The 25,446-nt window shown below is 41.5% G+C and overlaps 1 protein-coding gene across 6 annotated transcripts in view; it reads left to right on the forward strand.

Moving 5' to 3' along the window:
• The window catches only part of DGKA (diacylglycerol kinase alpha), a 257,102-nt gene that overhangs the window by 104,202 nt on the left and 127,454 nt on the right, over positions 1 to 25,446 (forward strand). The window contains exon 2 of one of the 6 annotated variants that reach the window (XM_073663704.1): positions 8,360 to 8,459. The exons of 4 other annotated variants lie outside the window; for them this stretch is intronic. The gene's annotated coding sequence lies outside the window, so the exon portion shown is untranslated. Of the gene's footprint in view, positions 1 to 8,359; positions 8,460 to 13,230; positions 13,396 to 25,446 lie in introns of those variants that run through there. One more of the 6 variants, XM_073663705.1, reaches the window with a different exon arrangement.

Genomic DNA, 25,446 nt, shown 5'->3' on the forward strand with positions numbered 1-25,446 from the left:
CATGATGTTTAAAAAATGGCAGTAAGTATCAATATTGAACCAAAAAGAAAGAAGCACCATAATAGATACCCAAATGAGCATGAATTACAGTAGTACAGGTCAGACAATGAAAAATGGAAAAAAAATCTTTATAACACTTGTTCAAGCCAAGTCACTAAGCAAGTCATCAATCTAGATCATATGAGGTGCTGCAAAGTGCACAGTGCAATAGTATTATAATAAGTAAGGAACAAACATCCTACACCTAAACTACATGTAGATAACCTCACATTACTCACTTGTGGATATCAGTCTTATGGTGCTGTCGCCCCTACGTGCATTTCGGCGCTGTGCCGTCTTCCGGGGGTGTCACCTCTCTCCTCCCCTCCCCCATATACAATAGTGTTCAAAATAATAGCAGTCCAATATAACTAACCAGATTAATCACTGTTTTTGGTATAAATTATATTACCACATGTCAAACAATTTACCAGTTGGTGCAGTAGATTCTAAGAAAACCAACAGACTCAGCATTCATGATCTGCATGTTTTTGAGTCTGTGCATTTGAATAATTAATTTAAAGGGGGTGTGTTCAAAAAAATAGCAGTGTGGAGTTCAATTGGTGAGGTCAAGCATTCTGTGAAGAAACGGGTATGAATCAGGTGGCCCTTATTTAAGGGTGAAGCCAGCGCATGTTGTACATGCATTTCTTCTTGAAAGCCTGAGAAATATGGGTCATTCGAGACATTGTTCAGAAGAACAGCGTACTTTGATTAAACAATTGATTGGAGAGGGTAAAATTTATAAAGAAGTGCAGACAGTGATAGTCTTTTCAGCTAAAATGATTCCAATGCTTTAAAATGGAAAGCAAAACCAGAGAGACGTGGAAGAAAAGGAAGAATACCATTCGAATGGATCGAAGAATAGCCAGAATGGCAAAGGCTCAGCCAATGATCAGCTCCAGGATGATCAAAGACAGTCTCAAGTTACCTGTGAGTATTGTGACAGTTGGAAGACGCCTGTGTGAAGCTAGTTTCTTAGCAAGAAGTCCCCGCAAAGTCCCACTGTTAAAAAAAAGACATGTACTAAAGCAGATACAATTTTCAAAAGAACACATCAACTGGCCTAAAGAGACATAGAGAAACATTTTGTGGACTGATGAAAGTAAAATTGTTCTTTTTGGGTCCAAGGGCTGCAGACAGTTCTTCAGACAACCCCCAAACTCTGCATTCAAGCCACAGTACACTCTGAAGACAGTGAAGCATAGTGGTGCAAGCATCATGATATGGACATGTTTCTCTTACTATGGTTCAGGACCTATTTACCGCATACCATGGATCATGGACCAGTTTGCATATATTAAAATATTTGAAGAGGTCATGTTGCCTTCTGCTGAAGAGGATATGCCTTTGAAATGGGTGTTTCAACAAGATAACGACCCTAAATACACCAGTAAACGATCAAAATCTTGGTTCTAGTCCAACAAAATTGTACATATTGTGAGATTGTAAAGACAAATGCAAACACTGCTATTTTTAAGAACAGTCCAATGCTCATTTTTTGTTATTTTCTGTAAAGTAGTTAAAGGGGTTGTCCACTACTATTTAAAATATGCCAAAGCGTTTTTATGATGAAAAGCAGCTTCTTTGTAATTACCTCCCTCTGCCTTTTCTGCCTGTGAGCGGCGCAATCACTGGCCACTTACAGGCATCACGTGACCCCCCGGTTATCCCCGCGCGTCATACCCAGCATCCACCGCGCACTCTCCCTCACTCCATTCATTGGGAAAGCGCGCTGTGGATGCTAAGTGTGACGCGGTGGGGTAACCCCATCCACAACCCAGCGCTGAGTCATGCTTCAATAGACGGGACGTCAGCGGGGGTTCACGTGCTTCCTGTCAGCGGCCAGTGATAGCGCCGCTCACAGGCAGAAAAGGCAGAGGGAGGTAATTATAAAGAAGTTTCTTTTCATCATAAAACGCTTTGGCATATTTTAAATAGTAGTGTACAACCCCTTTAAAAATTATATACATTTCTCTTCATGTTTTGAATTAGAAAACAGTGTGCAATGTTCCCAATGCACGGGAATAAAAACTAGTATAATGATTTTGTGCTTAACTCATGTTTTTGAACACACTGCTATTATGTTGAACACTAGTGTACAGCACTGAGTCTCTATTGACCTTTCTCAATCACGCAAAACCATCTACTACCACCATACAGCACACAAAACTCTCACACAAATCATTGAACCACCTGCTCTTTGTCTTCTGTCTCCTTCTCCTAGTCGCTGGTGACATCTCTCCCAACCCTGAGCCTCCATACAGTACTATATCTAACTGTCATCCCACAGCACAAAGAAACCCTGCCAATATTATAAACATTCAGTGCATGCCTTCTCCTGTCTTTTAATTGTGCCCTTTGGAACTCACGGTCAGCATGCAACAAACGCTTCTACATCCAAGATTTCTTCCTTTCAAATTCACTTAATCTTCTGACTCTCACTGAAACCTGGATCCATCAGTCTGACACCACTACCGGGGCTGCTCTCTGTTATAGTGGGCTACAATTTTTCACATACCCCCCCAGACCTGAGAGCAGACAAGGTGGAGGTGTTGGTCTGCTCCATTCATCACAGTGTGCTGTCCAGATCACCCCCACCCCCGTTCCCTCACTTTTGTTTCCTTCCTTCGAAGTCCACACCGGTAGACTCTTCAAACCCTTCTCCGTGCGAGTGGTGGTTGTGTATCGCTCTTCCTGTCAGTTTCTGTTTCCAGTGTCAATTTCCTGTCACTTGGCTTCCACACTTCCTCACTTCCTATCCCTGTAATATTCTCACTCTCATTATATGTGATTTTAACTTCCACATTAATGAGCCATTATCCCCATCTGCCTCTCATCTTCTTTCTCTAACTTCCTCCTTTGGCCTTTCACAGCTTACTAACTCTCCTACACATGAAGACAGGAATACTCTGGACCTGGTCTTCTCACGACTCTGCTCGCTGCATTTCTTTTTACTAATTACCCTCTCCCACTCTTGGACCACAACCTTCTTTCCTTCTCTGTCAAGAACTGTCTCCTCACTCAAGACACCCCCACTTTACCACACACACAAATCTATGTGCCATAAATACCCAGTAGCTTATGAACAATCTACAGTTATCTTTAGCTCTCATATTCTCCCTCTCCGGTCCAGACTCAGCTTTGTCATGGTATAACAATACATTGCCGAGCGCCCTGGATGAAGGAGCACCTGCTACACGCCGAACGACCTGGCACACGCTGCAAACACATTTTCTCCAGCGCTGCTCAACATGTGCCTAGCATCTGTGGAGAAAATCACTTTCAGCAGAAGACTTCATCTACTATAAGTCCATGCTCAAAACTTGTAACTTCGCTCTCCATCTGGCTAAACAAGTCTACTTTACCACCCTCATCACATCTCTAGCCAACAATCCAAAACAACTCTTTGAAACTTTCTACTCCCTACAGAGTCCTAAAGTACAGAAGTACAGACCCCGTCACCAAGATAAGCTCTAACTATCTAGCCACTTATTTCCTACAAAAAAATCAGTGGTATCCATCAAGACATTTTTGCACAATCCCCCCGGAGCCTGGATCCCCTTCCCTGCCGCACATCAAGTTCACTTTCCATCTTTGAGCCTGTCACAGAAGAAGTGACCAGACTATTCGCTTTTTCTCACTCTACAACCTCCAAAAGTGACACCATTCCCTCACATCTTCTTCAGTCCCTCTCCCCAGCTGTCACTACCCACCTAACTGAAATATTTAACCTCTCACTTTCTTCGGGTATTCCCTCTTTATTCAAACATGCCATCATAACCCCTTTACTTAAAAAGCCATCCCTAGACCAGAACTGTGCTGCTAACTACAGACCGGTCTCTAATCTTCCTTTCATCTCTAAACTCCTGGAACAATTGGTCTACTCCCGTCTCATCCGCTGTCTCTCAGATAACTTTCTTCTTGACACTTGACAATCTAGTTTCCACACTTCACTCTCTACTGAAACTGCCCTTACTAAAGTCTCTAATGACCTACTAACCGCAAAATCCAATGGTCACTGCTCCCTGCTGTTTCTCGTGGATCTTTCTGCCGCATTTGACACTGTGGATCACCAGCTCCTCCTCACTATGCTCCGCTTTATTGGCCTCAAGAACAACATTCTCTCCTGGTTCTCCTCGTATCTCTCTGACCACTCCTTCACAATATCTTTTGCTGTCTCTTCTTCCTCTAATCTTCCCCTAACTATTGGGGTTCTTCAAGGCTCAGTTCTAGGCCCTCTTCTCTTCTCCCTATATACTGCCCCTATTGGACAAACCATCAGCAGATTTGGTTTCCAGCATTATCTCTATGTTGATGACACCCAACTATACACCTCTTCACCTGACATCACCCCCACTTTAATACAAAATACCAGGGATTGTCTGTCTGCTGTCTCTAACATGATGTCCCCCCTCTATCAGAAACTGAATCTCTCCAAAACTGAGTTCCTTGCTTTTCCTTCCTCTACCAACCTATCTATACCTGACTTTGCAATTTCCTTTGGTGGTGCAACCATAACTCCCAAGCAACAAGCTCCCTGTATTGGTGTCATATTTGACACAGAACTTTCCTTTATTCCCCATATCCAATCACTCACTTGCTCGTGTCACCTGCACTTTAAAAACATCTCCAGAATCCTACCTTTTCTCACCTTTGAAACTGCAAAAATTCTTACTGTCACTCGTATTCACTCTGGACTACTGCAACTCTCTTCTGATCTGTCTCTCTCTAACCAAACTCTCTGCTCTCCAGTCCATCCTGAATGCAGCAGCCAGGGTTGTATTTCTATTGGGCCGCTTTATCGACGCCTCTACCCTTTCCCAGTCATTTCACTGGTTACCAATTCGCTACAGAATACAAACTCATCTCTCATTCACAAAGCTCTCCACAGTTTTGCCTATATCTGATCCCTCGTTTCTGTCTATCACCCTTCTCGTGCCCTCCATTCTGCAACTGATCTAAGACTAACATTCTCCATAATCCGAATCTCGCACCTCCGTCTCCAAGACTTCTCTCGTGCTGCGCCAGTTTTCTGGAATGCACTACCCCAAACAATCCGACTAATATCTAGCTCATATTTATTTATTTATTTATTTTACTCACTTATATAGCGCCATTAATTACACAGCACTTTACAGACATTTTGGGCACTGTCTCTATTGGGGCTCACAATCTACATTCCCTATCCGTATGTCTTTCCCAGAGGAAACTCACACAAACACAGGGAGAACATACAAACTCCTTGCAGATGTTGTCCTTGGTTGGATTTGAACCCAGGACCCCAGCGCTGCAAGGCTACAGCGCTAACCACATATGTTTTTAAGCGTGCTTTAAAAACACATCTGTTTATACAGGCCTATCACCTCAACTCACTAACATAACTCTCCCCTGTTCCCTCCTAAATGTTAGTCATAATTTGCTCCTACCTATTCATCTGTCTCCACATCCTCCATGCACCCAATAGCAAAACGGTAACTGCACTCATACAGATCCGACTGATGACCGGATCATGCAGCTTAATATGAAAACCCTTATTTATTATAATGATGGTTGGACCGTACATAACAAGCACGTTCTACGTATTGTGTCCCCCTATTTCCTTATAGATTGTAAGCTTGCGAGCAGGGCCCTCACCCCTCCTCCTGTAACTGTTGAAATGTGTTACATTGTATTGTTTTTATTGTCTGTATATGTCTCTGCTTAGTTGTAAAGCGCTGTGAAATATGTTGGCGCTATATAAATAAAAATTATTATTATTACTGGTGGGATGGCTTTTACGCTTCTTTGATCAAAAACTGTGTTTAATTAGTACCCTATGTTGTTTATATGCACTATTGCTTTTACTTATTTGCTTACAGCAGGGTATATGTTCATTTTGTTTCTGTCTTTGGTTTTGTCTGTTTAATGGCAAATGTTAACATGCTCCTATTTTGCATGCATGCCAACTTATACTCTAGTTCATTTTTTTCGGTTAAGTTTCAGGGCTCTGTATTTAGTGCTGGTAAGGATGTGGCCTCCCTTTCTTTGAGCTGTACATAACATTTATATATAGCTTACCATTTGCTGGGCATCCATTCGGGACCAGGTGCTGCTCTGCCCTGATTCACATTGATGTCACTTTGACACATCATAAGGTTTTAATACTAGAGGTTAGGACCATCCCGATTGTGGTAAACCTTGATGCTGTAGCATGGCTTTTACGCTTTTTTTTAATTAAAAAACTGTGTTTACTAAGTACGCTATGTTTTTTATATACACTATTTCTTTTACTTACAGCAAGGTATATGTTCATTTTGTTTCTGTCTTGGGTTTTGAAGAGGTTAACTAGTGTGACCGTTTTATAGATCAGGTCGTTCCATCTGCTGCGATGCCAAATATGTGTACTTTTTTTTGTAAATTTTTTTTCTTACATATTATAGTAATGAATACATATATTTATTCTTTTCATTTTTTTTGTTCTTTATTTTGTGATTTTTTTTTGTTTTGTTTTAAATAATTTTACAATTTTTTTTAAACCCCTTTACCATCTTGGGTTTTTCCGTTTTTAGTTTTTGTTTTTTGCTCCCCTTCTTCCCAGAGCCATAACTTTTTTTTTTTACATCAATATGGCTATGTGAGGGCTTGTTTCTTTGCAAGTTACCGATCGGATTAATTCTTTTTTTATTTTGATAGATCGGGTGTTTCTGAATGCGACGATACCATAAATGTATATTTTTTATTTTTTTATTGTCTTGTTTTGAATGGGGCAAAAGGGGGGTGATTTTAACTTTTTATATTTTTAAAAATGTTTTAATATTTTTAAAAACATTTTTTTCTACTTTTTATTTGTTTCAATAGTCTCCTTAGGAGACTTGAACCTTCGATCTTCTGATTGCTTGTGCTACACGTAGCAGGGCTTAAGCCCTGCTATGTATAGCAGAAATGCTCATCTGCTATGAACGCCGGCCACGGGAGGCGCTCATAGCAGATCCGCATTGACCACCACAGGGGTCTCCTGCAGTCATGCCAACCCATCGGCGCCCCACGATCATGTGACAGGGGCAACGATTGGCAGAGCTACTGACACGTGTGGCATGGCCATGTTAAATGCCGCTGTCGGAGTTTGACAGCGGCATTTAACATGTTAACAGTAGCGAGTGGATTGCGAAATCAGCTGTCATGTGTCGGAAAAGATGCTGGCTCAGCGCCATCAAACAGGGGGAGGCGACCTATGACATACCTATACGTCATAGGTCGTAAAGGTGTTAAACTTTTATTTTTTTACTTATTCCCTGTATGGGTCTTATAACTTTTATGACTCTGATCACTGCTATAATGCATTGCAATGCACAAGCATCTCAAAGCATTATACCTGTCTGTATTACCCTGATAGAACGCCTGTTGGACCATGCTTCAGGCGTGGTCTAACAGGCCGCTGTAGCTGACAAATCAGGAGGTTATCATTTGACTTACTGCTATCATGGCAACCATCGGGCCCCTGCAATGATGCTATTGATCGCAGCATTTAGAGGGTTAAACAGCTGGGGGCAGTGCGGTCACTGCTTGTGGCTGTGACAGCCGGGTCTTGGCTATCACTTAAGCCGAGCTTCCGGCAGCGATTGTGCGGTCCTCATCCTGTTCCCACACGATCACCAAAACGTACTGGTACGCCCAATGTTGGGAAGTCACTGCAAAATAGGACGTATCAGTACATCCAATGTCGGTAAGGGTTTAAAGTAACTTCCAAACTTAATAGGTATGTAAAAAAATACATATTTTAAATTTTGTTGGAAAAATGAAAATCTCTGTTACACTTTAACCATCTAATTTTATCAACCTACATTCACCATTAGCATGAAGTAAAATGTGTCATGAAAAAATAGAATCACAGGGATTGGAAGAAGAAGCATTCCAAAGTTATTACTATATAAAGTGACGTAGGTCAGATTTTATAAATGGGGCCCTGTCAGGAAGGTGAAAACAGGCTTCACCTGTAAAGGGTTAAAATTAGTGATGAGCGAGCACGCTCGTTACTCGAGATTTATGAGCATGCTCTGGTGTTTTCCGAGTATCTTCAGCGTGCTCTTCAGCGTGCTCGGTGTAATGTTTTAGTCACTCCGTGCTCATGATTTGCGACTGTTTCTTAGGCATTCCTCACATGTATTAAAGCTGTCAAACAGTCACAAATCATGAGCACGGAGTAACTAAAACATAACACCCGAGCACGCTGAAGATACTCGGCGAGCACCCGAGCATGCTCGCCGAAAGAGTTAACAGAACATACTTGCTCATTACTAGTTAAAATCCCAACTAAGCCCCTTCCTTTTTCATACTGCAGGGCTTTATGGTAAAGACAGAAAATTAAATTGCAAGCAATCTAGCTAGAGCTACATGAAGACTTTATTTTGCTCTACTACAAAAGAAATCACTAGATTACGGTATGTATTGAGTCACTAGAAAATCTCTTGATTGAAAGAAAATGCTTGTTTTAACTGCTATGTGATGGTATTTTTTATTTCTAAAAAAAAAATGCTATTTTTGTTTTCTCTATAACAATATATAACGGGTGAAATAAGTATTGAACACGTCATCAATTTTCTCCGGTATGGAAAAAGTAGTCGTATGCATTGCTCAGGTGTGATTTTGTCAGATTCTTCCACACAAACTCTCTTCATATACTGAAGGTCCCACGGGCTCCTTCTATGAACTCTGAGCTTTAGTTCCTTTCATAAATTGTCTATTGGATTCAGGTCAGGTGATTGGCTGGGCCATTCTAGCAGCTTTATTTTCTTTCTCTAAAACCAATTGAGAGTTTCCTTGGCTGTGTGTTTGGGATCATTGTCTTGCTGAAATGTCCACCCTCATTTCATCTTCATCATGAATGTCACTGCACATTTGTCCATTTATTCTTCTTTCAATTATATGAAGTTTGCCGGTGCCGTATGCTGAAAAACAGCCGCACACCATGATGTTCCCACCTGCAAACTTCACTGTTCACATGAAAAAACATTGGCCGATCCTCATGATGGAAGAGCCTTGGAGCCACCCCAATGATGACCCCAAGGCGTTCGAAGAATCTCAAGGATATCCTAACTCGGAGCAATTATGCTCCCCGTACCTCCAATCCCTTCGGTGCTAGACGACCTCTACAAGGCTGCTTTCCATGTGGCCACTGTGCGGCATGTGCTAATATATCCCGTGCCACCACCTTCAGCTCTGTCGATGGAATGCGCCAATTTAACATCAACCAATATATTTCCTGTGGCACGACCCACGTGGTATACTATGCCATGTGTGGCTGCCCAAAGGTGTATGTGAGCTTGACGTCCAAAGAGCTGAGGGTGAGGACTAGGGAACATGTTCGCGATATTGCTTCTGCCAGCACAGTGGCCGATCCCTCTACATTAAAAACTCTGCCACGACATTTTAGACAGTTCCACACGTGCAATGCGAAGACCTTGGCCATTAAAGGCATTGATGTTGTGCATGGTGGCATTAGAGGAGGCAACCTGAAAAAGATATTGGCCCAAAAGGAGACTCGATAGATCACAGTCCTGGGTTCAATGGTACCGCATGGTCTCAATGAGACTGTTAGTTTTGTGCCTTTCCTGTAAGCATCCCTATCTCCCCTGGTTGTTTTTTTCTGTTCCTTGTTTTTTAATTTATATAATGATATTTTATTATTTTTTATGTATATTTGTTATTTATTGTTTATTTCTCTATTCTTACCTGACAGTGATCTTCCTTTTGAAAGCCAATACAGAGTTGCTTTGGGGCCATCACCTTAGGGAAAACTGCTGCTCCTTGTGTTAAGACAATGTATGTACGTTAATAGGACGAATCACCAGGAGAATCCTTTGTGTGAACCTCTAAATTGTTTGTATCATCTGCACATCTATTTGATATATTTGTTCTTAGGGGTGGGATTTATGTTATTGCCCTTGCCCACCTGTGGCATTTGTGATGCGGTGCGCATTTGCCCACCTCTTGTCTGGCTCTGTGTCCCTTGTGGTGTCGCACAGGGTTGTGCGCATGACCGGGAGCCCTGTGACACGTCCCGCGCATGCGCACGGTGCGTGACGCCTGTGGGGGGGCGTTAGCTCGGATGAGTAGGCGTGCATGCGCCTTTAGAACCACCACCCATTGGCTGAGGCTACACCATGTGATTCATCACATGGTATAAAAAGGTCCTGGAAGGTATAGGTGCATATTCCCCCCTTTTTGACTGAGGCTACACCATGTGACTCATCACATGGTATAAGAAGGTCCTGGAAGGTATAGGTGTATATTCCCCCATGATGAAGCAGTCATTTATACAAGCGAAACGTGCGTAGGGGACGTGGGGAATCTTCTCACCAGGCTAACGGTCCCATTGGCGTCCATCTCCAACTGCTGGGTATGTTCATGAGTCCAATTATTTAATATGTATTCTCCCTTGAGCCTATTGATAACTACCAAGATGCACTAGGTACTATACCTTTCCTTTGGCTCAGGGTTTAACTTATGAACTCATTAGATACTATCAGTATGTACTATGTATAGGAATGCCTTTGTGGCATAGTTACTATTCATCATACCACATTGTAATTGGCGCCACTGGTTACTCACAGCCTGAGGTCTGTGTTGATCACATTGTTGTGCATAAATGTTATATGGGTGTTTTTTGTTACTGATTTTAATCTTTATACGCAATAAAATTTGAATAATTGTTCTAAGCTATTTATGGCTCCATTTTTCTCTTTGTTATAAATTATGGCATATATATGGAGTTGCTTTTGAGGGACAAAAGGGGCATTGTTCCCACTTTTGAACCTCTAATCATTATGTTTGTGATCCAAATGGGTTGTTGTATAAAACTTCACTGTTAGTATGGTGTTTTTGCGGTGATGTGCAGTGCATTTTGACCTCCAAACATGGTGTGTATTATGGCATCCAAAGAGTTCAGTTTTGGTCTCATCTGACCAGACTATATTCTCCCAGTATTTCACAGGCTTGTCTAAATGTTGTTGAGCAAACTTTAAATGCTCTTGAACATGCTTTTTGTTCAGCAATGGAGTCTTGCATGGTGAGTGTGCATACAGGTCATGGAATTATTTATTATTATTATTATCATGCATTATTTCTAGTTTTCTTTGAAACAAATGTACCTGCTGATTCCAGGACTTTCAGTTGCTCTCCACAGGTGGTCCTTGGCTCTTGCACAACTATTCTGAGAATTGTTTTTACTCCTCTGTCTAAAATCTTTCAGGGAGCACCTGGTTGTGGCATGTTTATGGTGAATTGATGTTCTTTCCACTTCTGGATTATGACCCCAACATTGCTCACTGGAACCTTCAGTAATTTAGAAATTCTTCTGGAACCAATGCCATCAGTATGTTTTGCAACTATAAGGTTGCAAAGGTCTTGAGACAGCACTGGTTTTACCCATCATGAGATGTTTTTTGTGTGGCACCTTGTTAAGGATATACCTTTTTATAGGCCATCAGGCGAACCAGCTGATATAATGTTTCTCTAAGTGGCAGGATTGCTTTCTAATTACTGATAGATTTCAGTGGTGTCATGACTTTCCATGGCTTTTTGCACCTCTTTCTTCATGTGTTCAATACTTTTTCCCTGTGTCATTTCTCATTATTGCACATAACTTAATTTATGGACATCTATGCTTTGATTTCTTTGCCTGTGTGGATTGAATGGGCTGTTACCGACATCTAATGAGAATTTAATCTCAATATCACCTTTAGAAATATATTTACTTAGAAAATTGGTGTGTTCAATACTTATTTCACCCACTCTATATCAGCATCTTTGAAAGTGCTTGCTCATTTTTCAATTACCTTTAGGAAAAAAAAGTATTGCTACATAAAGTGTCACTGCGGTTCCAGGCTAAATAGGTATTTTGAATTTTTTTCTCATGGGAAAACAATGGAGTCGCTCTAAGAATTTACACACTTATACCATGATTAGGTTAAAGGGTTTGTCCAGGTTTATCACAAAAATCTGCCAGTCGGACTGAGCAGTCTTGTGACTGTAAGTATTCAGTACACATACTCCCAGCCACATTCCGACTACTCGTGCACAGCCTCGATTAATTCACTTGTATTGAGCAAGGCCACACACGTCTAGTCAGAATGTGGCCGGAAGTTTGCATATCACATACTTGCAGTCACATAACTTCTCGGTCTTGCGACCAGCTAAGGAGAATTCTCACATTGTGCGCTGCGTGGATTCACGGGTCTGCAGTCACTAAAAGAGTGACTAGACTTATCGATTTGGACTGGACAACCTCTTTAAGTATTTGCAGAATTTTCCAATCCGCTTACGGTCAAGTTTACACGTGCTTTAATGTTCTATATCATCTTCATAATAGGGAATTGAATTCTGTATGATATCAGAGACACGCAATGATACATCGTGAGCCCATTGGATGCCATGGGGGCAGCATTATGGATATGTAATTTGTCAGTTTGCTTGAGGCCTGATGCTCCAGCCAGCATAGAGACCCCTTTGAAAAAAAAAACAGTAGGTACTCTGTATTTCTGGGCAACCTGAAATCTGGTCACACCCTAATTACAATGACTAGTGTTTTATTTTTGCTCCGTTCCTTATGGATCGCACTCTGGGGTAAGAATCAAGTGCTCAGTTGTACTTTTTCAAGCATTCTGTTTCTCTGCTTACTTACGCTCAGCGCTACATAGTCAGCAATTCTGCAGTCATCCTATAATAAAGGAATATATGCCACCTTCTACCCAACACTGTATGTCTTGTACAATTCTGATTATTCATTTACAGCTGCTTATTAACCCACATTATCCCTCGGCTACATTGAGAATCACAGTGCCACTACGTCTCTCTGTCATAAATAATCCATTGTCCCTGTGATTAAATGAAAGGAAAAGCTTTTTTTTCTAAATAAGGCAAAAATGAAGCTGTCCAGGTCTTTTTATAGGTCTAGAGGAAAAGTACAAAGTGTTTTATCATTAAGGCTTCTCTTTCTTAGGAAAACACTCAGCTTCCCTCGAGCTTTACTGTTCCTATTGAGGAATAATTCCCAGCACAATGTGCTATTTCTCTGGCAGCCCACTCAAAGACTGCAAGCCAAGCTATTTTCTATCATTTTAACCCATGCTTTCCATATTAGTACCTATATTACTACCTATAGCATCATATAATAAATCGGTCCAAGATAGTTATATGGACCATGTTACAGAGACCTCCACTAACTTTTCTATACTATGGGATAGGAAAGGCAGAGAAGGCATGATTTAGACTTACCACTGCTCTCCCTATACCACTATGATGGCCAACTTGGAAGTGGGAGGAAGGGAACGCTGATCTAAACAGAACAGGCAGCTGGAGGAAAGCGGAAGTAACCAGGTAGGGTGACAATACATGAGAAACGTATAGTCACTTTTTAATCCCAGGGTGGAGGGTCACTTTGGGGTTCCTTTTATATACTTATATACTAATGATGGGTTTGGATTCTATAATTCTGCTACGATCTGGATAGAAATGCAGCAATGATAATAGTTGCATATAATTATGCAGGGAGTTGCACAAGTTTACATATTTACTTTTCCATATGGTGTGGATCAATTACTGCATAGCACAGAACTGCATTCATTCTATCCTAGTAAGATAAAATTATCTATTGTCTGTGTGATGGATCAAATTTTAAAGCGGATCTATCACTAGATTTCACAGCATAAATTAGTAAACGGGTCTTAGATCTGATGAGGTTGATGTACTTACTCTTCAATTGACCCTTTGAAATGACAAATCTATTTAGAGGGAATCTGTAAACAGATTTATGCTGACATCTTTATTCCATCACCATGGCACCTATTCTTTCTTGCTGTACTTTTTGTACAGTATGTAGCACTGGGTCCACGGCTTTCCCAATGCTGATTGACTTCTTTCTCTCTATAATGAGCAATGGAAAAAAGCTGTCACTCAGCGGCGGGTAGTATTGGGAGCTGGCAGCCCATGAATATCAAGGACTCCACAGCATGCACATGGCCTCATTTACACTGCATCAGATAAATAGTGGTTTGATGAAATGTACAGCAAGAAAAAAAGCGAATGACACAGTGGTGCAATCAGGGTCTCGGATAGGACCGCATAAACCTAGTGGCACATTACATGTAAAGGTATTCCACTATTTCCTATTTTCGACTTTCAGGCCAAAGTAAATTGGCAGTTCTTTTGTTGCTTGCAGGCAGGCACATCCTTAGCTAAATATAGATTTGTGCAGAACTTTTGTATCAATATTTTTTGTGCAAGTATAGCAGCACCTGCATATCCAACAGGAACCTAAATATGTACCGTACTTGTCTATACAACTAGAAGTAATGGAGGAGTGTTGTTATTTTTTCCCTGTTTCATTATTGGCACAAAAAGTAAGTTTAAACAATTCTATTGCAAAAAATAGCCAAAACTGACTTCTGGTACTGCTTATCTGGTGAGGTGAATTTGCTAACCCATAGGTCTGGATGAACAACTGAGACCCAGAGGTGTTGGTGTAATGAGATACAGTAGAGCAAGATAACCAGATGGCACATGGAACAGCAGAACTGGATAGCAAGTTGACACCTGGAAAGGCAAGAAATAGTGGAGCTGAGTATGCTGGATGCCATGTGGAATGACGAGAAACATTGGAGCTGGGTATTCTGGACGGCAACTTGGTGCAGCAGAACCGAGATTGCTGACTGTAGCTTTGAACAGCAGAGCTGGATAGGCAGTGAAGCACCTTGATTTAGCAGAGCGGAGTATGTGGACTGGCTGAGATGAGTTTGTCCTGATGCACACTTTGTGGAGGCAGTAGCAGAACCCAGCAACAGCAGACCTGGGTCTTTCTCGTGGCTAAGCAGGGATGGCAGCACAAGGTAGCAGCATGGGTGCACAACTTGAATACTCAGGGGGCAAGCTACCACCTCTTCTGCATTGGAAGCTCCAGCAGCATTGGGTCCGAGTACTGGCTCTTTCAGTATCGGGACAGTTGCATAAGCTGTTGGGCACAGGTCATTCTGGGCATTCAGTAGATTTGTGCAGTTACTTGTCCACCATATTTAGTTTTGTCCATGAGCCTCATAAAGTTCATGTTTAAAAACACACAGCTTGACATGAATGTACTGATGCATCATGTGCTAAAGAGACTATTCCACCCAGTACTGCATTATTATTTCTTTGCATTGCTTCATTATTGATGTTGCAATACTGTTCAACTATATCTAACTTTGTGTTCTTTACCAACACAAACTGTCATGTATTATATGCATTAGCAATGTTTTACAGTGTATATCTGAAAGAACAAATACAGAAAGAAAAGCTTGTCAAAATGTGTAGAGAAATAGAGAAATCGCTGACTACAAAGCATGAAGGACTGGCTAATAATCTACAAGGAACATCACATAGAGAGAAATACGCAGGAGAAGGAATTGGTTGATTTCACGTCTTGTGAGCGGTTGGCCTTAGAGAATAGAACATAACAGCATTTGGCCGTCCTTGATTTTGGATGTGTGGGAGGAATATTATTTTCCTGCTTTAGTTCAGTAGATAGGTGGGAGGATGATGCCCAGCGGGGACTATTTGTTACTGACCTGCAATGATTCACCATCAAGGCTGTGATCCTGGAATGTAGTTTGTCGAGTTGTGTGATAAGAAATGTACTAGACTGCTGTATGTACCCTTACTGTATTTAATTCCAAGAAAACAATAAAAGCTCCACCTTCATGTGCATAGTGAGACATGTGTGGCTTAATATTACTCTGCTTCCTAAATATCGAATATTATATGTTTGTTTCCCTTCTCTTTAATCCAAATTATATAGTCTAAGGCTGAGGCTACATGGTGACTTTGTACGTGACACCTGTCACATAGCCAAAGTTCGCTGGGTCTCGCTGCTACATCACAATGCAATACAAGTGAATGGGGTCACATTGCAACCCTAGGAGTACTGCAACAATCAAGCCACAAGACTTTCAACAGTGTTGGATCTTCTGTAGCTTGCTTGTCGCAGTTCCCTGGTGGTCGCAATGTGCCCTCATTTACTTGTATTGCTTTGCGATGTAATGAGCTTTAGCCACGCAATAGGTGTCGTGGCCAAAGTCCATGTGTAGCCCCAGCCTATTGGAACCATTCAAAACGAATGTGTTGCCCAAAAAGTTGTAAAAAATAAACCTCAAGCATGTCAATAAAAATTGTGGGCATTAACTCAAGAAATCTCTGCTTTTTTTTGTCACTATATTAAAAAACAACTTTTTTATATGTGAAATGAAGAAAGGCTTTACACTAGATTGTCTCATCAGAGAAGAAGGGGACTTGAGCTCTAGCGCCACCTATTGGAAGTAGCAATCCTACAAGTCAATTTTGACCCTTTAACGAGCCTTGCAATATGACTAAATGCTTTTATGGCTTTTATCCTAAGTTATATTGCAAGGCTCGTTAAAGGTTCAATATTGACTTGTAGTTTGCTACTTCCTATAGGTGGCACTAGAGTTCTAGTCCTCTTGCTTTCTGAAGAGACAATTTGCATATTTAATTTCCCAGAGAAGCATGCAAGGCGTTTGTCTGCTCATACTGTTGTTCCAGACCTGGCATGTCACTCTCCACAAGGAGAAACCTTACCACTTACACACTAGATTGGGGAGTGACAGATTCAGGATTTGGGATCCTAATTATACTTTTTGATTGCTTTTAAGAAAATTTCATTCAGCATCTGGAGCTGTGATCTACAAGTATTTACAGGTGTAGTTCTTGCGAATACCTTTATCATAAAAGTAAAAAAATCCTTAGTGAATTTTTCACCTTTTAGAAGGTCTATAGATGTAAGTCACAAGACTTTTGCCCAAAAAAGACAAAAGCATTCTAGGAGTGATACCTTTATTGGCTAACCAGAAAAATTGTATTGGCAAGCTTTCAGAGCTTAAAGGGTTCTTCATCAGAGGGGTTTACAAAGGTATCACTCCTAGAATACTTTGTCTTTATTGGGCATAAAAGTATTTATAGAAATTTTTCTGGCTAACGAGGTATCACAATATAAATTTATTGTACATCAGAAGATCTACAGGCAACTGTTAGGAAGATACAGTACTATATTAGAATAGACCAGTGGTGAACATAGACAGAAGAGGGCCCTTTGCATTCTAATATCTCATTATAATGCATAATTACACCTTCTTTGGAGGTGGTAGTGGGCACCCTTACCTCTTCGGCCCCTGTGCAGCTGCACCAATGATATGTCCACCCCTGGAATAGACTATATAGCAAACTGGGTTGATTCACTAAAAATCAGTGGCACAGAAAAGTGAAAAAAGAAGTTCCAATTTGTAACCCCTTTGTTCACCGTCTGCTGATATGACAGGCCAGTGGGCATCTGAAATGCTGCAGAGGATATTTTTTGAGGAGCTTTGGGTCTAGGTTACAGGGTTTACCTTCTTTGATAACCTATGATTTGAGCAGTGGTTTGGTGAAATGGGTGGTTAAATACTTCTGCCATTTTTCAGTATGAAAGTTCTTTTGTGAAAAAGCTTAACGTTCAAAAACTGGGGAAAAGAATTTCTACATTATGTGGTGATGATGCCATCACAAGTGGCTGGCAACCTATTACTAAGTGAAATCCTGCGATGATTGCACTTAATGTTTTGAGCCATCTACTGTCCTAGAAAAAATCCTAGATAATAATGTACAGTAATGATTCTCACAGAATTATACTCATTCTTAGATCACATTCGTTAACCTTAGAGGGTGACTTTTTAGGGAAGCAAATGAGCAAAATTCTTGAACTGCTGCTTAATATCACTACAACTTGGAAAGTAATTACAGAACTTGACCATACATTTTAGATGCTGCCTTCGGGATCTCTGCCACAGTTCTTTTATAAAGTCAGCTGGAAAGCCTATTGATTCCTCATTCATCAACAGTGCTTCCCTTTGCGGTACGGTCCTGAATCTTTTGGTGGTGTGAAATTACCAGGGTGTAAATTTGTACGGAAATTTCCAATGGAAATTTTCCAGTTTAGACTACAACTGTAGAAAGTCTTTTCTAGAGTCTTCAGATGACCCGTGGTAGATTGGCAGAGGTCAGGACTCTGAATAGATATACTGAGCGTGGCAGGCTGAGCTGTGTAATAGCTTTTTTCATATGCAGTAAACCTCTAAATTAGAAATTCTGGCACTAAATTAAGTTTGCACAGTCTGCCGTCTATCTATCCTTGTGATAACGGATGGGGAAGCTTCTCGTTTTTTCCTTATTTGAAGATTTCCCTTACATACAGTAGTTAAGTGGATGCATGCTGTAAATTATTATTATGATAGATCTGCCTATTATTATTCATAGGCTTTTTATGTGTGCGGAAACATAAGCTATATAACTGGGTGGTGGAGACGTGCGCTGACAAGTCATGCTGATTGCAGACCGATGCATTCATGCTTGATGGAAAAGTTTCATCAAACAAATTTAGTCTTCTTAAATTTAGGTCTTGTACAGTTTTTGTGTCAGCCCCTGTAAAAGTCAATCTACACCACTAAATGGACTATACTGTGTTTAATGACTATTCTGGATTCACCGTCACCTATATTTTAGTGCTCATTTTTTAATAGTGAAGATGGTGAGTTTGCTTTGTGAATTTGGAGCCTGTTATGTACAAATTCTATTTTTACCAATATAGTTTGATGGTCAAGATGTAAGGGATCAGTCAGGCTTCATGTGTGGCCTGAAAATAAGGTCTAAATTATTTTTCCCCAAGCTTCTGGGCAATTCTCCATTTTTCTTGTTTTTTTTTTTCAATTTAAAGGATTTATAATAAAATATTAATGAGCAGGACTCAGAAAAATTGTCAAATATTTGATGCTGGCTTCCTCCTTCTACCTAGCAGGGATTAGGAGGAGGAAGCCTGAAGGTACAGTGGTGCTTGAAAGTCTGTAAACTCTTCAAAATTTTCCATATTTGTGCATAAATTTGACCTAAAACTACATCAGATCTTCGCAGAAGTCCTAAAAGTAGTGTGACAGAGTCACTGGTGTTATATACGAGGGGAGGTATGTGTTACTGTGGCTGCTAGCCTGTGTGAATTGAAACCTACAAACTTTCTGCCAACATGTTATATGCTGGGGGTTAATTCACTTAAAGGGTGTGTTTTTTTGTGAATGGCAAAGAGGGGGGGGGGGAGCCATTCACACTACCTCCCCTCAGGGTGTGGTTGAGCAAGTTTAAATGCTCAGTCACTGTTTTTTCTCTGGAGTGTGTGGTCTGGAGAGTGAAGTCTCCAGGCTGTGTTTGGTGAAGACTGAGAGCAACACCGAAGGACTGGTGTTTGGTGAGACTTCACTGTGCTACCCGGAGTGGGTGAATCCTTACTCGCTAATGGCCTCTGTTATACTTTATCTTTTTATTTTCCCATTACCCCGGAGAGGGCCTGTTTATTTTTGTGGAACCCTGCTGGAGCTTATGCCGTCTAACTAAACCAGCAGGAAGTTAACCCGAGACGTGTGTTCTTTGTCTGCCTCTGAGAGAGCCAATCAAGTCGCTTTACCACAATAGATACGAGAACCAAATATAACAAATGAGTAAAGGAATATTAGACTTAATCATTTTTTTGAGGGGTGCCTGTCACTTGATTCATACTCCCAAAAGTATGCACATCATGAATCCGATCTGGTTGCATGATTATTTTTCTTTGAAATGCTCTAGCATTTCAGAGAAAAATATACCTGGCTGCAGTCGTGCAGCCAGTCTCTGATTCGTGCTGTCCATGGTTTGGGCAACATGAATCAAGTGACAGGTTCCATTTACATGAGAAAAATGATCCAATATCACATGTCTTTAAGTGGAAAAAGTATGTGAACTTTTAGGATTAGGTAATAATTTGAAGATGAAATTAGAGTCTGGTGTTTTCAATCAATAGGATGACTATCAGGTGTGAGTGGGTGATCTGTCTTATTAAAAGAACAGGGATCTTAACAATGGTTTGTGGTAGTGTGTCATGATTATGAACAAAGGAGATTCTGAGGACCTCAGAAGAAGAGTTCTGGACACCCATAAAGCTTAAAAGGGGTACAAAATCATCTCTAAAGAGTTTGGACTCCAACAATCCACAATCAGATTGTGTACAAATGGAGAATGTTCAAGACCATTTTTAGCCTGCCATCGAATGGTCGACCAACATAGAACTGTCAAAGAGCAAGGCATATAATCCGCCAGGTCTTAAAGGAACTCAAGGTAACTTTTTAGCAACTAAAGGCCTCTCTTACATTACCTAGTGTTCATGACCTAGTGTTCATGAGTTCACCATCAAGAGCACACTGAACAATAATGCTGTGCATGTAAAGATTGCAAGAAGAAAGCCACTGCTTTTCAAAAAGAACAATGGTGCTCATCTGCAGTTTGCTCAAGATCACCTGGACAAGCCAAAAGGCTATCGGAATAATGTTTTGTGAATGGATGAGAGCAAAATAGAGCTTTTTGATTTAAATGAGAAATGTTACATTTGGGAAAAAAAAACACTGCATTACAGCATAAAACCTCATACCATTTGTGAAAGACAGTGGTGGCATTTTCAGGTTTGGGCCTACTTTGTTGCATCTGAGTGAGGAAGAATTGCTATAACTGATAGAACAATTAATTCTGAATTATACCAGCAAATTCTAAAGGAAAATGTCAGGACATCTGTCAATGAGCTGAACTTCAAGAGAATGAGGGTCATGCAGCAAGACAATGACCCAAAGCTCTGAAGTCATTCTACAAAAACGTTTGTGTGAAAATCTGATGTAGTTTTAGGTCAAATTTATGCAGACATGGAAAATTCTGAAGGGTTCATAAGTAAAAATAGAGATACGAGTTAGAGAGATTTTTTTTTCCCAGATCCAAAGTTTGGGCCTCCATTGTTTTCAGTGGTATTCTAGTTCAAGTTCGGGTACAGTTCTGGTACTCCATCTTTGGACTAAAGGTCAGGTACCAGAACCTGAACTTCCACGGGTCCACTCTTCCCTATTCTAAGCTTTCAAGGTCCACTGTATTTGTGCATTTTATAGGAGACGTAACAGTAATACTTATGTAAGACGCCTTTTCCCAATCACTGAGCCATGTATACATGATGGCAAACAGCTGATGAATGAGCAAAACACTTGTTTGATGACTGGTTTTATGCTGTCTAAAAATACTTGTTAGCAGCACATCGCATCATTTAAACAGGAATGTGCTGCCGACAATATGCAAAGTGTATGTGGACCAACAATTGTATTGCAGTTTGTATGAGCCTGTGTAAAAGGACCTAAACAAGCATCAATCCACTTAGAAATGCCACAGTATTGCTGTATATACCAAAAATCAAGGTCTCCTTTGAAACCCGGCCACAGGCACAGGAGCTCTGTAGGTAGTGAGGTTTTCAACATATCCTCAGCTGTCATAACAACCAATTGACGTCCCGTGATCGCATCACGTGGCATCAATGGACGCATAGAATGACGCACCCCCATGCCAGTGTGCTGTTGATGCTGTTGTCAGAGTTTGACAATGACATTTAACAGGTTAATAGCCGCAGACGGAGCTTCGCTCCACCCCCGGTTGTTAGAAGCAGGTCCTGTCTCTGACACACAGTTTTATCTGCCAGGTATGGCTTGGGCTTACCAGTGAGCCTGCCCCATAACCCTTTACCTACTTGTGCCACACATGTATGGCTGATATCAGCAAGGAGTTATAACCATTATTTTAATTTTTGTTTCTTAAATCAATAGTACACATGAAAATAAACAACTTTGTTATATATCTTTTATCTGATAAATCCACTTCTTTCTCCTTCTGGACTGATCTTTCACTCTCAATGGGTAAAATCTGTATTTAGTGAAACCAGATTTTCCCATTACTGAGATGGGAAATGACAATTGGTGCTATTAAAGTTCTATGGAGGGGGAGGAGTTAGAGGCAGGCAAAGATATTCTGCTACATGTTATGCTGATATGACAGTTACAGTTCTCCATAGAATGTTTAGAGCACCAACTGTTATCTATCTCATTAATGGGACAGTATGTATTCACTGAAGACAAATTTTACACATGAATTTTGAATTTTCTGAAAGATCAGTCCCAGAGGCGAAAGAAGAAGATTTTTCTAATGAGATATTTTTTATTTTCATGTGTACTATTGAGTTATCAAAACAAAATGGAAACAACGTTTAGGCTGTGTGCCCACGATGCATTTTTTTAAGCGTTTCCGCAGCGGCAAAAACGCTGCAGAAACGCTTAAAAAACGCATGGTAGAAGGCCTGCCATGTTCCCCAATGATAATCCGCATGTGCTGTGCACATACTGCGGAAATTTCCGCTGCGGATTATCATTGCGCAAAAAAACGCAGCACTGCCAATTATTTTGCGGAAGTGCTGCGTTTTCGCCGCCATTGATTTGCATTAGATCGCATGAATTACGCATCACTGTATATGTAGATGCACATTCCATGCGTTCTAATGTGCGGATGGTACCCAGGTCTAGAGAAGAGGAGACTCTCCTCCGAACCTGGGTACCATAGAAAACTGTAAAAAAAAAAAAGAATAAAATCAAAAATAAATATATACTTACCTTCTGGCGGCCCCCGCTCTCCTTCTCTTCACTTGCCGGCAGTTCGCGATGGACTGAAGGACCTGCGCTGACGTCATAGTCATGTGACAGGTCACGTGACGCTGACGTCGGTAGGTCCTTCAGTGTAGCGCTGCCAGCAAGGGAGAATGGAGGGAAACAAGACTGCCGGGGCTATCAGAGGGTAAGTATATATTTATTTTTTACCATTCTTTCGGTCACACTATATAAATCCATGCCGTTTGCATGGATTTATATAGTGTGACCAAGTTGACAAGCACTTTCCAAGTGATGCTAAAATCGCTTGTCAACCCGCATGCTTAAATGCAAGTGAAGAACGCTTCACATCCGCTTGTCCCTGGCAGGAAAACGCATGTACAATCCGCATGTACAATCCATATGCGTTTTTTTCTGCCAGGGAGATGCAGAAACGCTCAGGAAAAAATCCTGAGCTTTTCTGCATCGTGGGCACATAGCCTTACTCTTTAAAGGGATTGTCCACTACTAGGACACCCCCTTCTCATTCTGAATGTTTGCCCACATTAAAATAAAAACATCTATACTTGCCTCATGTGCCAGCACTATTACATCCTTATCGGCACTTGCGTTCCCGGAGCTCACATAATCAGCCGCAGCTCTCACGTCCTCTTGATTACTTATACACTGAAGGCGGGGACAGTGACACCAGCGCTGATTGGGCGCAGGGCTCACGTGACGTAACAGCCTCACGTGAGCATCAGGACCGCGAGTGCTGGCATCGGAGTTGAGTATAGATGTTTTTACTTAAACATGGGCAAAAATTCAGAATGAGAAGGGGTTGTCCTAGTAGTGGACAACGCATTAAAAAATCAGTAAGACGACCACCTGCTAGGCTGGGTACTTATAAATGCTTTGAATTCTGTTATTCTGTGGTGTATTAGGGACATAATAATAGAATTCATGCCCAGAATGGATCTGTCACATGACATACATTATTGCTGCTAGATGAACTCCATTAACCTATAGTGAGAACCATCATATTTGTCATTGTGTCTTTTTACTGGAACAAATAACGCCAGTGGCTATGCTACGGTTTCCAGTTGGAATTATGGAAAGTCAGATGAAACGTGGGTGCGAACCTAGCCTAAATCTTTTATCTCTTATCCTATGGATTTGCTGCCTAGAATCCTATAGGATTGCACCCTTGCAACACTGAGGAACTACATCGTATAGGGCCCTGTGACGTGCAGGGGCAGGCGGGGGAGGGGACGAATATTTAAATTAAGCATATAGGCGGGCATTTCTTGGCGTTCCCCAGACAGATTCCCTTTAAGGGTGTATTTCTGTGCCCAACCATAGACCTAATGACCCGAAGTAACAGCATCATAAGGATCTATGATGCCGTCAGTTAAAATTGTTAGACCCCGGTTGGGCCAGGATTTGCAGTCAGCAGTGTAAGCCTGTCAATACTCTAATAGGCTTGACTTTTGGTAGTAAATAAACCTTTTTACAGTACCCAACACAATCTGAAATACACCTTATTTGCCTTCTCTTCAGACTTTGGCAGTAGGATGTTGAGTGGTTCCCGTATAAAAAGGGAGGGAAAGTGAACTTACCACGCTTGCATGTAATTTATACGTCCTAAAACCATAGACAGGTGGGTGGGTGCCAAATCCTGCTGGTATTAAACAGTAAAGGCACGAAAAAACATAGGGGATTTTCGGCATAACCACTAGTAAAAGGATAAAAAAAAGCTATAAAAAACAATAAGGTCCATTCGCTTGTTTACAGAAAATGCAATTCAGGTTTTTACCATTCCACAGCCTTCTAGCAGTCATTCTTTTTATACTACTAGAGCTATCCATGGAGAATTTTTGCAATCCAGATGCATTTGCTCAAGTGACAGCATTTCATAAATGAGGGTGCTGTCATCAGTAATAGGCTCATAAATATGGGTTACAACAAACGTTTGGTAGATTCTGCTTATGCCAAGGTCAATTCCAAAACTAGTAATATGACTCTATACAGTGTGAGAAAGTCACTGGCAAAGTACTGGAGGGGAGATATGTAGCACTGAGATTGTTAGCTCCAGTAATTCAACATGCAACCAAGTGAGTCAATCTACCACAGTTGGTGCTAGAAGTGCAGCCAAGATCCCCAGGAAGCAAGTGTGATGGCTGTGGACAGACTGCGTGTCCTGGGTGAAGGCGGCTGTGAGCATGGAGCAGCGGTCAAACAAAATGGAGGAGCTGATCAAGCACCTGGTCCAAAGCCAACACCTACAGCAGCACAGAGAGCAGCAGCAGCTACAGCAGCAGAGGGAGCAGCAGCAGCTGAAGCAGCAACAGCTGGCACAACAAACAGCTTGTTACGCACACGCCTGGACTGACTGGTGTGAGCGTGGTTAGTGATCCCACTGGTCCATGAACCGAGGAGTGCCTGGAGGGGCGTGACTAAGTATCAACTCGGTCTGACCAAGGTCGCACGGCGGCTCAGTTGACTCCATGAACCAGTGAGGAACCGAGCAGAGGGACCAGGTGCTACTCCAGGCCAGACTTCGGTCACAGCTGTTGACCCACACCAGGGAATGCAGGAACAGGCAGGTTAGGCTGGCATACTGACAGGCGGGTACTGGCAGGCATGGCTGGTATACAGACAGGTGGATACTGGCAGGTAAAAACGCAGGCAGGATAGGGACCAGTACAGACTGGAATACAGGAACAGAGCCGCAGGTGCGGCAGACAAGCAGAGCAGAGCAAAACCCGCAGGTGCGGTAGACAAGCAGAGCAAAACCCGCAGGTGCGGTAGACAAGCAAAGCAAAACCCGCAGGTGCGGTAGACAAGCAGAGCAAAACCCGCAGGTGCGGTAGACAAGCAAAGCAAA

This window comes from Phyllobates terribilis, unplaced genomic scaffold, assembly GCF_046119375.1.
Source record: "Phyllobates terribilis strain yellow unplaced genomic scaffold, ASM4611937v1 Scaffold_2__4_contigs__length_985480577, whole genome shotgun sequence".
Classification (NCBI taxonomy): domain Eukaryota; kingdom Metazoa; phylum Chordata; class Amphibia; order Anura; family Dendrobatidae; genus Phyllobates; species Phyllobates terribilis.